Raw genomic sequence first — 14,112 nt, 5'->3', positions numbered from 1 at the left:
CTGACCTGACTGCAGGCAGCTGTTGAAGCTCATGGAACTGCACACTAGAAAGGGTGGATCTTACTGTGGGTGAATTACACCTCGGTCAGCCTGCCTGGAGGAAGGCTCACCGTGGGACTGTTTAAACAGGGACATGATCAGTAACGGAGGCAGGCAGTGGGTCATGGAGGACCCCCACCCTCTGTGGTCAGGGGGCGCTTTCTGACGAGGTGCCTGGATTAAGGCCTGGCCTAAGAGAAGCCAGGCAGAGGACAGCAGGGGGCAGGGGCCTTATGGCCAGAGTCAGTGAGCAGGAAGAGAGGGTGGGAGACGGGTCTGTGTGCAGTGGCTAGCGCCCTGCAGGCCAGGTGAAGAGACTTCTTCTGGGCATAGCAAGTGGCCAAGGGGGTGTGCAGGGTGAATGAAGCATGGGTGTGGGTGGGATGGTCCAGGAAGAGAGAGAAGGGAGACAGTGACTGTGCTAAGAGTGATGTGACCATGTCTAGGAGTGATGAGGGGTGCTGTGCACCATGAGGAATTTCCCCAGGAGGGGTGCCAGTCAAGGGCTGAAGCAGGAGGGCTGGTAGGGTGTTGTAGGGTGGTGAGGCAGAAGCCAGACATCCTGGGGGCTGAGGACATGTACCCGAAGCTTCCAGAGGCAGAGGACGGACTTGATGGGCAGCCTGGCAGGCCTCAGAGAGGACCAGGGGAAGCCGTTCTGTGAATCTGTGTGACCAGAACGGGCAGGAGTGGGGCTGGCCCGTGGCAGGTGTTGAGAGACGGGGAGAAGGGAGGGTCTTGGACAGGTGGACAGGGCCTTGTGTGCCAGGCCAGGGGGTTGATGTTCCTGGGCTCTGACTGGTCAGGGCTGGTCGCTCCAGGTGCTGAGGGAGTAGGAAAGAGGCTGGGGCTGAGAGGCCCGTGCTGTGGTGGTGGCAGTGCTGAGCCCCGCTGGCTGGGCCGTGGGATTGAGCTGGCAACCTGTGCTGAGATGGGGCCCCCGGGTGACAGGAAGCCATTTATTGCACTAATCTTCTTGCTCTTCCCCACAGTGCATGCTGGGACAGCGAAGGACAGGTTGCTGCTCCCCAGGCCCCCAGAGGCTGGTCTGTTTGCCTCCAGGCACCATCTGACCCAGGTAGGGTGAGATCCAGGTGGGCTCTTCATGCCTCGCGCCTCTATGGGGTGGGAGGGCTCGGAGCATAAGGATCAGGTCCCCTGGGCCATGCTGGCCCTCTGAATGAGCCACGGCCAGGGGCAATGGCAGGGGGACACAGTGTGGGGTCTGAAGGCCCCTGAAGCAAAGGGCCCCTTGGGAGGCGCTTCCCACCTCTGAGAAGGTGGGCCAAGCCTGCAGCCATCTGTCCTCATCAGCTGCATCCCGGGGCACTGAGGGGACGCGTCACTCCTGCGGCCCACTTAGGCTCTTCATACGCTCAGTGTCTGGTTGCTTGGGATCTGTTGCACGACCCACATCTGCCAAGTACTCTGGCTGTAGGAGGTTTTGCATCCGGGTTCCCCTGCGCTGCTCTCACTCCGACTTTTCGCTGCCCTGCTTCACGGTGCCTGGCAGCTCTTGCTCTGGAAGTTCCCTCTCTCTGTGGAACTCCTCCCGGAGGGGATGCTCCTCCCTGCACCAGGAACGGGTCATCTCCGTTTCTGGTCCTTTGTTCCTGGGCGTCCCAGTTGATGGCTCTCTTTTGGTTCATTGTCCCCCCAAGGGATGGAGTGGGGATTGGGGTGGCCAGAGAAAGATACAGATGTGCAGTTGATTTTGAACTTCAGACAACCAATCATGTGCTCGTGTAACAATGTCCTAAATATTGCATGGCACATACAGTTCTGCTAAATCTGGCAATCCCTGTGGGGGCTGAACCTCCAGTCTCCTTCCTCAACTGGCCAGTTCTCTCCTGGGTCCGCTGGGCCTCCTCAGATCCGCCACCTCCAGTGCCTGTGGCAGGTCTGCCGGAACCAGGCGTGGCCAGGCCTGCTCAGGCCCTCATCAATGGGCACTTCTGTGTGCCCCAGGTTCAACAGGCTGTCCCCAGGGCTGGTGGGGGCAGCAGCCTTGGCCTCAGGAGTGTAATAGAGTTCCTTGTCCCTCTCTGGCCATCCAGGCTGCAGAGGTCATGGGGTGGGGTGGGCGGGGCCTTGGTGCTGTGAGCAGGGCTGTGAGGCGGGGGTGGAGTTGGACGGGATCAGGAGTGGAACATTGCTTTGGCTTGGTGAGGTGGGGGAGAGGCCACACAGACGAGGCAGGGCCCCAACGTGGAGCGTGGAATGTCCCCCCACAGGGCCAGAGGAGGTGTTTTCTCCCCAAACAGAATCATTTTTTTTGGAGATTAAAGTAATATGTTCTCCATATGTTATTAATCTACCAACCTACCTACCTGTCTGCCTACTTGTCTACCTACCTAACCTGCCTATCTACACCCTAACCTACCTACGGACCTAGACAACCTCCCTATCTACCAGCCTAACCTATCCAACTAACCTACCTACCTATATACCTACTTGCTTAACCTGCCTATCTACTTAACTACCTAACCTACCTATCTACCTACCTGTATAACCACCTGTCTACCTACCTGACCTACCTATCTACATCCTTCCCTGACCTGCCTAACTTACCTACCTGGAAGACTCTAAAAGGGTACAATTGGAAACCTTCCCATAATCCTTTCCCCCAAGGGCTAACTAACCACTACTAACTACTTACATATATGTTCTTCCAGACTTCCCCCTTGGCACTTATAAACACGTTCACAGGGGAAACCGCGGCTCGTGCTAGTCCCTCCACTCCACCACTTGATTTTCCCCTGAACAGCGTGTCGCGTGGACCATCAGCCTTGTCCAGAGTTCTTCCCTCTCCTTCTCTATGTTTTGGGTGGATGGTCTGTAAATTCCTCATCAATTATTCATCCCGTTGGAGGCCATCTAGGCTGTTTCCAGCAGTTGGCTATTTATAACCCTCACTGAGGGAACCTCTGAGTCCGAGCATCTGTGGGTCCTTCATGTTTCCAGAAGTGGTCTGCCTGGGTCAGGGGTCATGTGCCTTTCCACATTTGATCTGCTCCGTACGGCCAGATAAGCTCCAGAAGGTTGTGCTGGCTTAGGCTCCCACCGTGCAAGGGGTATTTGCCCTTGCCAACCATGGACGTCACTAGTCACTTAAGTCCCTGCCAATCTGATGAGTAAAAATACTTTTACTTTACATTTCTTTGATCATTAAAGAGAGGATCACAGAGCACTGTCTTCATTTGTCAGTTGCCAGTTCCTGTCAGGTCCTCAACTCATTTTTCTTTGCATGTGTCCATTCATTCAGTAAATATTTATTGAGCACCTACTATGTGTTGGACAGTGTTTTGGTTAGGAACCTCACAGTGTACAAAACTGACAAAAAAAGTTGCCTATTCCATGGAACTTCTGTGCTAGTGGAGGGGAGACAGCCAAGGAAGAAGAGATAAGTATGTGAAATATACTGCGCATGTGAGAGCTGAGCGCTAGGAAAGGGGGGAAAAAGCCGGGGGATGGGAAACTTGGATGTGGTCAACGGGGAAGGCCTCACTAGGAAGTGGCATTTAAGAGAGAGGGTTGTGTAGATGTCTGAGAGAAGCGTGTCCAAACTGAGGGAACAGTGTGCATGAGGACCCTGAGTCGAGAGGGCCTTGGCTGAGGGGGGCAGTTCAATCCCCATTATCCAGCCCTGCCTCACCCCCATGGAGAGGCCCGTGTGGCTGGGACAGGTGAACGTGGGAGACTGGACGTGGCCAAGAAGGGATCAAGAGTGGGATCAGCAGGGCCTTGTGAACCACCCAGAAGACTTTGGCTTTTACTCAGAAGGTGGTAGGAAGAGCCACGGAAGGTTCTGAATTACATTTTGCCCAGATCCCCTGGCAGCTGTGAAGCAGAGAGATCATTCAGGGGGCTGTTGGTTGCTATGCTCCAGGGAGCACATGGTGGGGACTGGGACCAGGGGTCTGGGTGGAGGTGGGGACGACTGGGCAGATTCCAAGGGCAGGTTCCAGGTAAAGCCAATGGGACTTACTGGAAGATTGGCTGAGGTGGTGGGGGAGACAGAAGGGAGCTGAGGATGACTTCTAGAGTTCTGGCCCACATACAGGTTGCGTATCCTTCTCTGAAATGTTCGGGACCAAAAGTGTTTTGGATTTCTGATTTTTTTCAGACTTGGGGAATATTTGCATATAATGAGATATCTTGGGGATGGGGCCCAAGTCTAAACATGAAGTTCATTCATGTTTTATAGGCTCCTTATCCACATAGCCTGAAGGTAGTTTCACATAATACTTTTAATGTTTTTTGAGCATGAAATGAAGTTTCAGTATGTGAACTTTTTCACTTGGAGTGGCATTTCAATGCTCAAAAAGTTTTAGATTTTGGAGCATTTCAAATTTTGGAGATTCTGATTCTGAACTTGTAGGGTGAGGTGCCACTAGCAGAGATAGGGAATGGTGGAAGAGAGCGGGCTGCGTGGGCAGAGCGAGCCCATCTGTGGATGGGAGCAGCTGTATGATGTGTGGAGCCCAGAGCAAAATGGCCATGGGTGGCCCTTTGTTTAAAAAAAAAATTCAGAATTTCAAAGTAGAGAATTACACCAGGCCTGGACCCATGTTGCACATCATGATTTAGCCCTGCCTGGGCGTGCTCAGGGGAGATGCCAGCAGACCTCTATATAGAGCTGTGGAGCGGACAGGTGGACATAGAGACTGCAGTTCAGGGGACGGGTTTTCAACTGGAGATACAAACTTAGGGTCATTGGCTTGAATATAGTGTTTAAAGCCATGAGATTGGATGAGAGCATTGAAGGAGTGAATGTAGATTTAAAAAGAAAAGAGAGAGAAGAACCAGAACCCTAGGTCATGTATGACTACACATATGTCATGACGCTACATGGTGTACGACCAGAGAAGTGAAAAGTCGTGCTGCAACTGTGTACAGTGAATCAAAGTGCATTCTGCTGTCATATACACCTAATTAAAATAAATAAATAAATGAATTTTTAAAAGAGAGAGAGAGAGAAAGACCAGAGACCCAGACATGGGAGCTCCATCAGCTAGAGGTTGGGAAACGGGAGGAACGGAAAAGGGGGTGGTGAGACCAGGCAGGTGTGATGGACTGGAAGCCACAAGCATGATATATTTCAAGCATGTCACATGGGCTGAGAGAGGTTGCAGGGTGCAGATGAGAACTGATCCTTGCGTTAGTAACACAGAGATCACAGGTGGCCTTGGTTTCAGTGATGTGGCGGGGAGGCAAATTGATGCATAAGAGGTTAAAGGATTTAACTCCTTGTTGCGTGTTGCTAACAGTTATTTACAGGTTTGATTTTTGTGCTTTTTTTTCTTTTAATTTAATTTTTTTTTTAACTCCTCGAAAGTTCAAAATTGTTCTGGTGGTTCAAATCTGCAACTGTTTTTCTTTAGAGTTTCTGATCTAACCACTCGATTTTTTTTTAAATGTCCTATATTGTTTTCTAGTTATTTAGCAGATTTAAAAGTATTGAAATCTCTATTTCTCCTGGAATGGGCTGGTGTGTGTGGCTTGAGGTAGGGATCCAAACGCCCAGCCAGTCGTTGCGATGGTATTTATTAAGTGTTCTCTCCTTGCTGAACTGGAGCGCCATGCCTGCCGACTGCTAAGTGTCCCCATAGGCTCGTGTCTGTCCAGACCTCCCTGTTCAATTCCATTGATCTTTGCCTGGGGAGAGATTTAGGAAGTGAGAGGGTAGACTCAGTGACTGACCAGGCTCAGCTCGAGGAGGCAGGAGGAGTGTAAAGAGTCACCCACACTGTGGGGATGGGAGGGCTCGCGTGTATCTCAGGGCTCCTGTGTGCTGGGCACAGGGGGCTTTACTAGTCAGCTTGTCAGTTTGCACCTCAATTCTGCAAGGTTGGCATTCCATTTCCCCGTCTGCACACAAGGAGAGTGAGATTCGGGAAGGTTTCATTTCTTGTCCAATGGCATCACCTCACTGGTGTGATGCTGAGACTGGAAGGCTTTGGCTCCCACGCCTGCATTGGTCCTCCTCAGGGAAGGGGTGGTGAGGAGCAGGGCTCAGTAAGATTGAAGGGGGCACAGGCACAAACTCCCCATACACGCCACTTGCATCCCTGCCCGCCATTTGGCTGGGTCTTGAAGGTTTTCCCATTTCCAAAAGTAACCTGTTAAATCCAAAATACTCCTGGCAGAGAAGCTAACATCTTAATTATCAGTTAACACCTCTGCCGGGCTTAGCAGACAGCCAGCCGAGGACACTGGGTGGGGGCCGGTGTGATGTGCATCTGGGTCAGGAAAGGCCTGAGGGAGGGTGGGGTGGAAGGGAAGGGGCAGACACCCAGCAATTCACAGCTTCCCCTGGCCCCATGGAGAGAGGGAGGTGGTGCTGGGCCAGCGTGGCGGAGGGGCGAGGAAGGGTGTGGGAACCTCTCAGAGGAGACCAGTAGCCTGGGTTCAGGGAGGGAGCTGGCATCCATTAGACACCCCCAGTGTCGGGTACCTGAGAAGTCATGTCGGGTCCTGGTCTAAGAAAGGTCAGAAAACCAGCTGCCCGTGAGCCACCCTGGGCCCAGCTGCTAGCAGTCACTCAGAGCTGGGACCCGTCTCTGACACCCACAGACCAGATCTGTCACCCTTCCCTGAACAGGAAAAGAGCTAATGAGGCATTGGAAGCCTCCTCTAGTTCTCTGAGAGCCAGTCCACCCTGTCAGGGTTGAGGCTTAGTCTGTCACCATGGTCAGGTTCAAGGTTCAGTACAGGCACAGGATTAGGGCTCAGTCTGACCTTGGAGGTCATCCAAGAGGGTGGCTGAACTAAGACAGCGGAGGCCCAGGGGTTTCTCTCCTTCCTTTCTTTGCTCGGAAGCACTGAGCTGTGCCTTTGGGGGTTGGCATGTGTCTAAAGGTGACCAGCTGCCCACTGTTGGACTCTGGCTTAGCCTTCCCAGGACCAAAAGCAGTCCCCCACTTCCCCTCACTGCCCCTGCCCCTCCCCTGCCAGTCAGACCCTTGACAAGACACCAGACACCTTGCTTCTGGCTTGAGACTGGGTGACCCTGCAGCCAGCACACCTCCGGCCATTCCCACATCCTGGTCAAGATGACCTCCCAAAGTGCTGTGGAGCTCACTGAGGAGGGAGCCCTGAGGGAGGGGGCATCGAGCAATGAAGCAAGACCTCAGGGAGCAGAGGAAAGTGCTGCGCGTAATACTGGAGGTGGGACAGACAGACAGGACCTGGGCTGGAGTTTGGGGCCATACCCAGCAGGTGTGTTTTGATTCAGAGGCCCCAGGCATTTGGGGAATCCTAAGACTGGAAGCCACACTGTCTGCCTTTGTGTTCACCTTCCTCTGCCCACCAGGGCTGGCCGCTGGCTGCCCTAAGTCACACTGCATCAGAGAGCCTAGCTTCTCTTCCCAGTTGTGCCTCCAGCTTGCCACAGGACCTTGCAACAAGTAACCTTGAACCTGAACCTCAGTGGCCTCACCTCACTCTCACATGGGCTGAGCCGGCCTGAGGGAGTTTGCCAAGTGTGCAATGTGGCCCGGGTAGCGTGTTGCTGTGGTCACTGTTGTGGCTCAAGGGCCTGCTCTGGGGACACAGCTGGCCTCAGGAAGGCCAGCTCTAGGAGCTCCCATTCTTGTGAGGTAGACAAACATGTAAACCACAGGTTAAAAAATAGAGGGCTCAGGCAGGCATATGGCTGGTGGATATTTTTTGTTCCATTTTGAGCAGCTTGGGTTTTAAAAAATTGAGACACAATTTACATGCCACAAAACTCACCATTTTAAAGCATACAATCCAGTGGTTTTAGTTTATTCACAAGATTGTGCAACCATTGCCACTAGCTAATTCCAGAGCACTGTCATCACCCAGAAGGAAACCCTGTCCCCAGGAGCAGTGACTGCCATTTTCTCCCACCCAGGCCCCGGCTGCCACTACTGAACTTTCCTCCTTTTGGATTTGCCTGTTCTAGACATTTCATATAAATGGGGTAATATCACATGCAACCTTTAATGCCTGGCTTCTATCACCTAGCGAAATAGTTTAAAAAATATTTTCAGTTGTAGATGGACACAATACCTTTCTTTCTCTCTTTTATTTTTATGTGGTACTGAGGATCAAATCCAGTGCCTCACTTATGCTAGGAAAGTGCTCTACCACTGAGCCTTGGCTCCAGCCCCAATACAATAGTTTTAAGGTTCATCTTTGTTGTAGTATGTAACAGTACTTTGCTCCTTCCCCCGCCCCCCAGTACTGGAGATTGGATCTAAAGGTGCTTGATCACTGAGCTTCGTCCCCAGCCCTTTTAATTTATTTTTTTATTTTGAGACACCATCTCGCCAAGTTTCCTGTGCTGGCCTCCAATTTGGGATCCTCCTGCCTCAGCCTCCTGAGTTACTGGGATTATCAGTGTGCAACCCCTCAACTGGTTACTTTGTTCCTTTTTATGACTGAATAATAATCATTGTAGGGTACACCACATGTATTTATCCATTCATTCATGGACCTTCTGATAATTTTGACTTTGGGCTTCTGTGAGTACTGCTGCTGTGAATGTTTGTGGGCCAGTGTTCCTGTGAACCTGTGTTTTCAGTTCTGTGGGGCCTGTTCCAAGGAATGGACTTGCTGGGTCAGGAAACAGTTTGGTTTTCATTGCATTAGCCAAGGTGCTGCTCTGCAGTTCTCAAATCTGGCCCCCTCCCTGTGGCCTCACCTTTGTCCTTGTTCCTGTGCATTTCCTCCACCACCCCTGTAAGAGCCTGAGCTTTCAGCCTTGATTGCTGATCAGAGATGGAGATGAACCTAAGGGTGCTCCTAACCTGGTGGAGGGCTCCCTGGAGGGGGTGCCACCTGAGCTTAGCCTGCATGGACACTTTCTAGACAGAGAGCTTCTGGGGGTGGGGATCAGGCTCCCCAGGGACCAAGGGAGGTCTCCTCCCTCCCTTCCTCTGGCACTGGCCTGTCCCCCTATCTCCACCCCCCCCACCCACCCCTTGTCTTTACTCTGGAACTACAGTTTGGCTGGCTGGAAAGATTGGGAAGGAGAAGGAAGAGGAGGTGGGAAAAGGAGGGGAGACTTTCACCCTTCCTCAGCGGGGAACTGGCAGAGAACCTAGGACAGAAGTGACCCTAAGCTAGGACACTCACTCCAGGCCCATCAGTCCTCCTCCCTCTGCGCCCGGTGGGGGCAGGTGAGAGATGGGACAGGCCTCGCCAAGCACTACCAAGCCTGCGGCAGAGGCAGAGCGAGCCATGGCGGGACGCTGCGGCATGCCCCCGGGTTTCTGCTCGGCTACCTAATGGGTAATTATACCCTGACATGCACAGAGGCCAAGAAGGGATTTTCTGTGAAGCAAAATCTCCCGTGAAATATTCAGGCCACGCTGGGCTTCTCTTCCCAGCCAGTCTAATCGCTGCTGCTTGGCTTGGCCACGACTTGAGAGGCCACATGTGCCTGAAGGCTACATGGGGCTTTTTATTTCCTTCTCAGCAGAGAGAGGTTCCCAAGGAAGAACCGGGCTTTGGGCCTTAGATGCTGTGTGTGCGCATGCGTGAGAGACACACAGACACCACATACACGTGTGCTTCCGCCCCTGTGTTTGGGGCTGTGCTTGCCTCGTTCTGGTCTGCACACCTGGACGTGGGGTCCTGGGTGTGCCTCTGTCTGGGATTGTCCCGGCATTCAATACGCATGCTCCTTGGGCTCGGTCTGAAGGTTCTCTCAGCTGTGCCCCGGTCCCAGATGTGGTGTGGGTCTCCCTGGGTGTGAGTTCAGCCTGTGATGGGCCTTTCACGCCGCGGGTGGCTGTGACTCAGAAGCCTGGCAAGTCCTTGTGGGCTCCAGGGCATCAGGAGGCGCCTGACCTTCTGCACAGCCAAACCAGCCTGCCTCTCTGTCCTGTGTGTTTGATTCCCACCACATTCTGAGTGCGTGTGGGCGTCGGAGGACCAGATGTTTGCTTCTGAGAGTTCACTGAGTGGGAGATGTCTACCCCTTTGTTGGTGCCCCCAGTTTCTTAGCTACTCCCCCTGTCTTCTCCAGTCCAGAAAGCTGCTACTTTGGCCTGACCACCCTTGCTTGGGCCTCTCATTTGCTCTTTCACATTGTATGACAGACAGGACTAGAATGATTGTACCTATTTGACAGAAGGTGAAAGTGAGGCCCAGAGAAGCCAAGAGATGTGGCTGAGGTCTGTGGATCCCCAGGGCAGGGAGCAAGATCACTAGTCCCCTCTTTGCCCTCAGCCCCAGCCCTGGGCCCTGGGTGGAGGGGACCCTACCCTGAGGAAATGAATGACTGAAGCTGGAGGGTGTCCCTTCTGCACAGAGCTCTCCTCCCCTCTGGCATCACTCAGCAGTGTCCTGGAGAGATGGCCCCAGGGTTCTTTTCATCTCCAAATAAACAGACAGGGACAGAGGAGGCAATAATAGTGACGTCCATCACTGATATTTCCTTATTGTGGCTGTAATTAGCAATTTTTTCCACGGCTAAGGCCCAATCTGGCAGACAAGTGGGAGAGTTCTGGCTTATTAATGTCACCCATTAATGTCACACTGACAAGGCTGATGGTGGGGGGCTTAAGTAGGGAGAAAGCGAAGCAGAGGGCTGAGCAGGAGAAAGCAGACCCTCTTCGCGCTGCCGCCCGCTCCTCCACGGAGCACTTGGCATGCCTAGAACATAGCCCACCGGAAGACCCTTCGTCCCATCCGTTCCCCACACGCCCCTCCCCTCCCTATTCTACCAGGATGGCTTGGCTTGAAGAGCTGCTTCCACAGCTCTCAGCCAGGGCACCCACATCCTGGGGAGGTGGCATGGACGGCCTCCCAGGTCACTGGAGGTGAGAGCATTCCTCAGCCTCTGCCCTCCTCCTCCAGCAGGGAGGATGTCCTCCCCTCCCTCGGTCCCTACCACACTCAGATCTGCACCCCCTTCCCATGGGGCACTGCACAAGGCCCCCGTCCATGTGCTCTTACAAGCATAAGGGCTGCGGTCAGGGCTTCCAGAGCTGGGACCCTCCTTGTCCATCCACTTCAGGGTCCCCAGGGAATCCTTGGGTCATCATCCTCTCCCCCAACCATTCTGCCTGCCTCTGTGCTCCTCTACCTGGCTTGGTGGGATCCTTGGGTGCATGAGCAGAGGAAGCCACGCCAGGCAGCAGCCAGGCCGGTGGAGCTGCTGGCCCTCGCCATCCTCCCGCCTGCTTTGCTGCCACAGGCCCAGCCAGGAGCTGCTCTGAACGAAGGATGAAACAAACAACAGGGACACCTTTGGCTTCTTGAAGGCTTTTTGTGTCCCAGGCCCTGTTGAAAGTATCTTGAGAGGCTGAGGCAGGAGGATCTCAAGTTCAAAGCCAGCCTCAGCAACTTAGCGAGGCCCTAAGCAACTCAGTGAGACTCTGTCTCTAAATATAAATAAGGGCTGGGGATGTGGTCAGTGGTAAAGTGGGTTCAATCTCAGATACCCCAAAGCAAAACAAAAATAAAAAGCATCTTACAAGTGTTCAATCCTTGAAACAACCCTGGGGAGTAAATACATCCCTCACGTCCATTTTACACATGAGGAAAACCCAGGTGCAAAGAGAGTAAGTGAGCTGCTGTAATCACACAGCCAAGTGGTGGGTGGCATGAACCAGGCTGCATGGATCCCAAGTTCTTCACTGAGTCACTGCCCTCCTTGGCCTCCATCATTAGCCCCGACGTCCTTTGCTCCACCTGTACCTGTTCTCTGTGAGCTCCCTGGAATAGGTGACTGCCCCAGCTCCAGCCCAATCCTAGCCCCTCAGCAGGTGCTGTGTCCAGAATCAGCAAATGAGGGTAGCGGTGACAGCAACACACTGTTCTGAGCTCTGCGTTACCAGGCTTTGTGGTCCCCTCCTGTGTTCTCTGGTGTGATCGACTGTCCCCAGGAGCACTGCACACTTCCTGAAAGCCCGTTGTCCCTAACACAGTGTACGCCTGCCATGCCATTTGCTGAACAAGCGGCCAGCCAGTAACTGCAGGGCCATGGAGGCCAGGGGAGCAAAGTTGTGACTCAGTTCGAAGCTGGGACCCGGCAGGGATGTCCTGGTATCCACATCACTCATTCCTTTAGTGTCGCTGCTGGATGCTGCGTGCTCTGTGGAGGGTCTGTGGACATAAGCAGGTCCCGGCCCTTCCCGCAGGGAGCCCAGAGTCTACTCAGGAAGGAAGCCTGACCAGCACAGGGCGAAGTGGCCAGCAGGCAGTGCTCATATACCATGTGAGGACAGGTGGAGGGCAGCAGGCGGCTGCCCAGGGGTAGCATCGGAACAGACTCACTGCAGAAGAAGAGGCGTGTTCAGGCTGATGGAGAGGGACAAGTGCCACAGGCAGAGGAAAACAGCCTGTGCAAAGGCCCCGAGTCTGAGAGCAGGGCTGGAACCCGCTGCAGGGTCTCCTCCAGGTTGCTCCTTTCCTGCCACAGGTCGACTGAGCAGTGGGCAGATCAGCACTGGTGGGTGGCCAGTGTTCCCCAGCATGGTGACCAAGCAGGCCGGCCATGGAGGGAATGTATGAGGACAAGGGATGCCCTGTCCAGCTGGAGGCTGCCGTGGGCTCAGGAAGCAGATGCACTGGGCTAGGGCTGGCCGGGAGGACGGCATGACTGTGGCTGCCTCTGTCTGTGCGGGGCCCCAGCTCCTGGAGCAGCTCCTCCAGCAGGCAGAATGAAGACGGAGGCCCAGACAGGGCGGAGTTGCATAAGCAGTGGGTGAACACAATGAACCCCTCTTATGGTCAGTAGGATGATGAGGTCCTCAGCAAGGACCTCTGGGTTCAGGGCAGAGCTGGAGTGTCCAGCCTGCGTGGACTGGTGCGGAACAGGCCTTACTGGAGAGAGTGCAGCACCCCTGCCCCTGGGGCAGAGGTCCACAAGGAGCGTGGGATGGGGGCAGAGGAGGGGCTTCCTCTGTAGTCTTACCTCCAGGAAGGGTTCTAAGGATCTGATGTGGACGCCCAGTGGCTGATCTTGGGGAACCTCTCGCTCACACATCCACGAGGCCCCAAGTAGCACAAGGGGGACAGAGCACACGGGTGCCACTATGGGCCATCCGTGCTCCTATGTGTAGAGGTGCGCCTCTGTGCAGGTCTCTGTGTGGAGGGTTTCCTGGTGTGTCCAGCTGGGTCCACATAGCTGAAGCTCGTCCTTGGCAGTAGGATTCGTGTGTGTTCCCAAGAGCCGGTCACAGCCAGCAGCCCATAGGCACACACACTTCTCCGCCCATCTAAGCCAGTGGCTCCAGAACCTGCTGCTCTTGGGCCAGAGTCCCGCTGTCCCTGGTCTCTTAAGGGATCTTCCCTGAGGTCTGGCCTTCCAGGGACAGGTCTAGCCAACTTCTGGGGAGCTGGGCTCCTGGTGGGAAGCACTGTGGGTAGAGGTGGACACCAAGGGGACAGTTTAGGCTGGGAGGGCCTTCCAGATCTTTTTGTGCTTGTCCCCTCCCCACTCATCCCATGTACCTGGCATGAGATTCTGGTAGGTGAGTACCCTCCCAACCCTGCCACTTGTACAGTCCCCATGACAGGGAGCTCACTGCCTTCCAGAACAGCTCCAGGAGAACCTGCAAGACGCTGCCCAGAGAGGAGACGTCAGGAAGGCCAGAGGCAGGGTCAGGGCTGGGCCACAAACTCCTGACCACCCAGAGCCTGGGACCCATTCGGCAGCCAAGCCCAGGGTTCCAGCTCCCGGTAGCAAGGCCAGACCTGGTCCAGGGCCTTTCACCTTCTTGTCGAGAGCATATTTCAGCTATTAGCGACAGTGGCCAGGGATTTGGGAGGATTTTGCTCTCATTTCCCAGAGCTTTCAGCAAGCCTCCTCCCTCCCCCTCTCTGCCTGCCAGGACTGAGAACACACACACACACACACACACACACACGCATATGTACGCATGCACGCACACTGCTCCTGTGTGGCAGGAGAGAGAATCTGGGTCACCCTCCCAGGGAGGGCTCCCGGCCTCTCCCCACCTTCCCAGCAGATGTTCTGTGTTGTAAACTCCAGCTGTGGTCTGAAGGCCGAAGCTGACCCCAGTCCTGCTGGAGACACCTCGCAGTGGGATCCCAGGCTTGCCCCACCTAGCCCCTCTTGGGCCTCCCCAT

General features: G+C 54.3%; 1 protein-coding gene across 3 annotated transcripts in view; it reads left to right on the top strand.

The window, feature by feature from the left end:
* The window catches only part of LINGO1 (leucine rich repeat and Ig domain containing 1), a 223,407-nt gene that overhangs the window by 162,448 nt on the left and 46,847 nt on the right, over positions 1-14,112 (top strand). For all 3 annotated transcript variants that reach the window (XM_081290069.1, XM_081290070.1, XM_081290067.1), the window contains one exon: positions 1,032-1,117. The gene's annotated coding sequence lies outside the window, so the exon portion shown is untranslated. The remainder of the gene's footprint in view (positions 1-1,031; positions 1,118-14,112) is intronic.

The sequence above is a fragment of the Spermophilus citellus genome, assembly GCF_964194105.1.
Source record: "Spermophilus citellus genome assembly, chromosome: 4".
NCBI lineage: Eukaryota > Metazoa > Chordata > Mammalia > Rodentia > Sciuridae > Spermophilus > Spermophilus citellus.
Note: the sequence above shows the minus strand (reverse complement) of the source record. Positions and strands in the feature narration are given on the sequence as shown.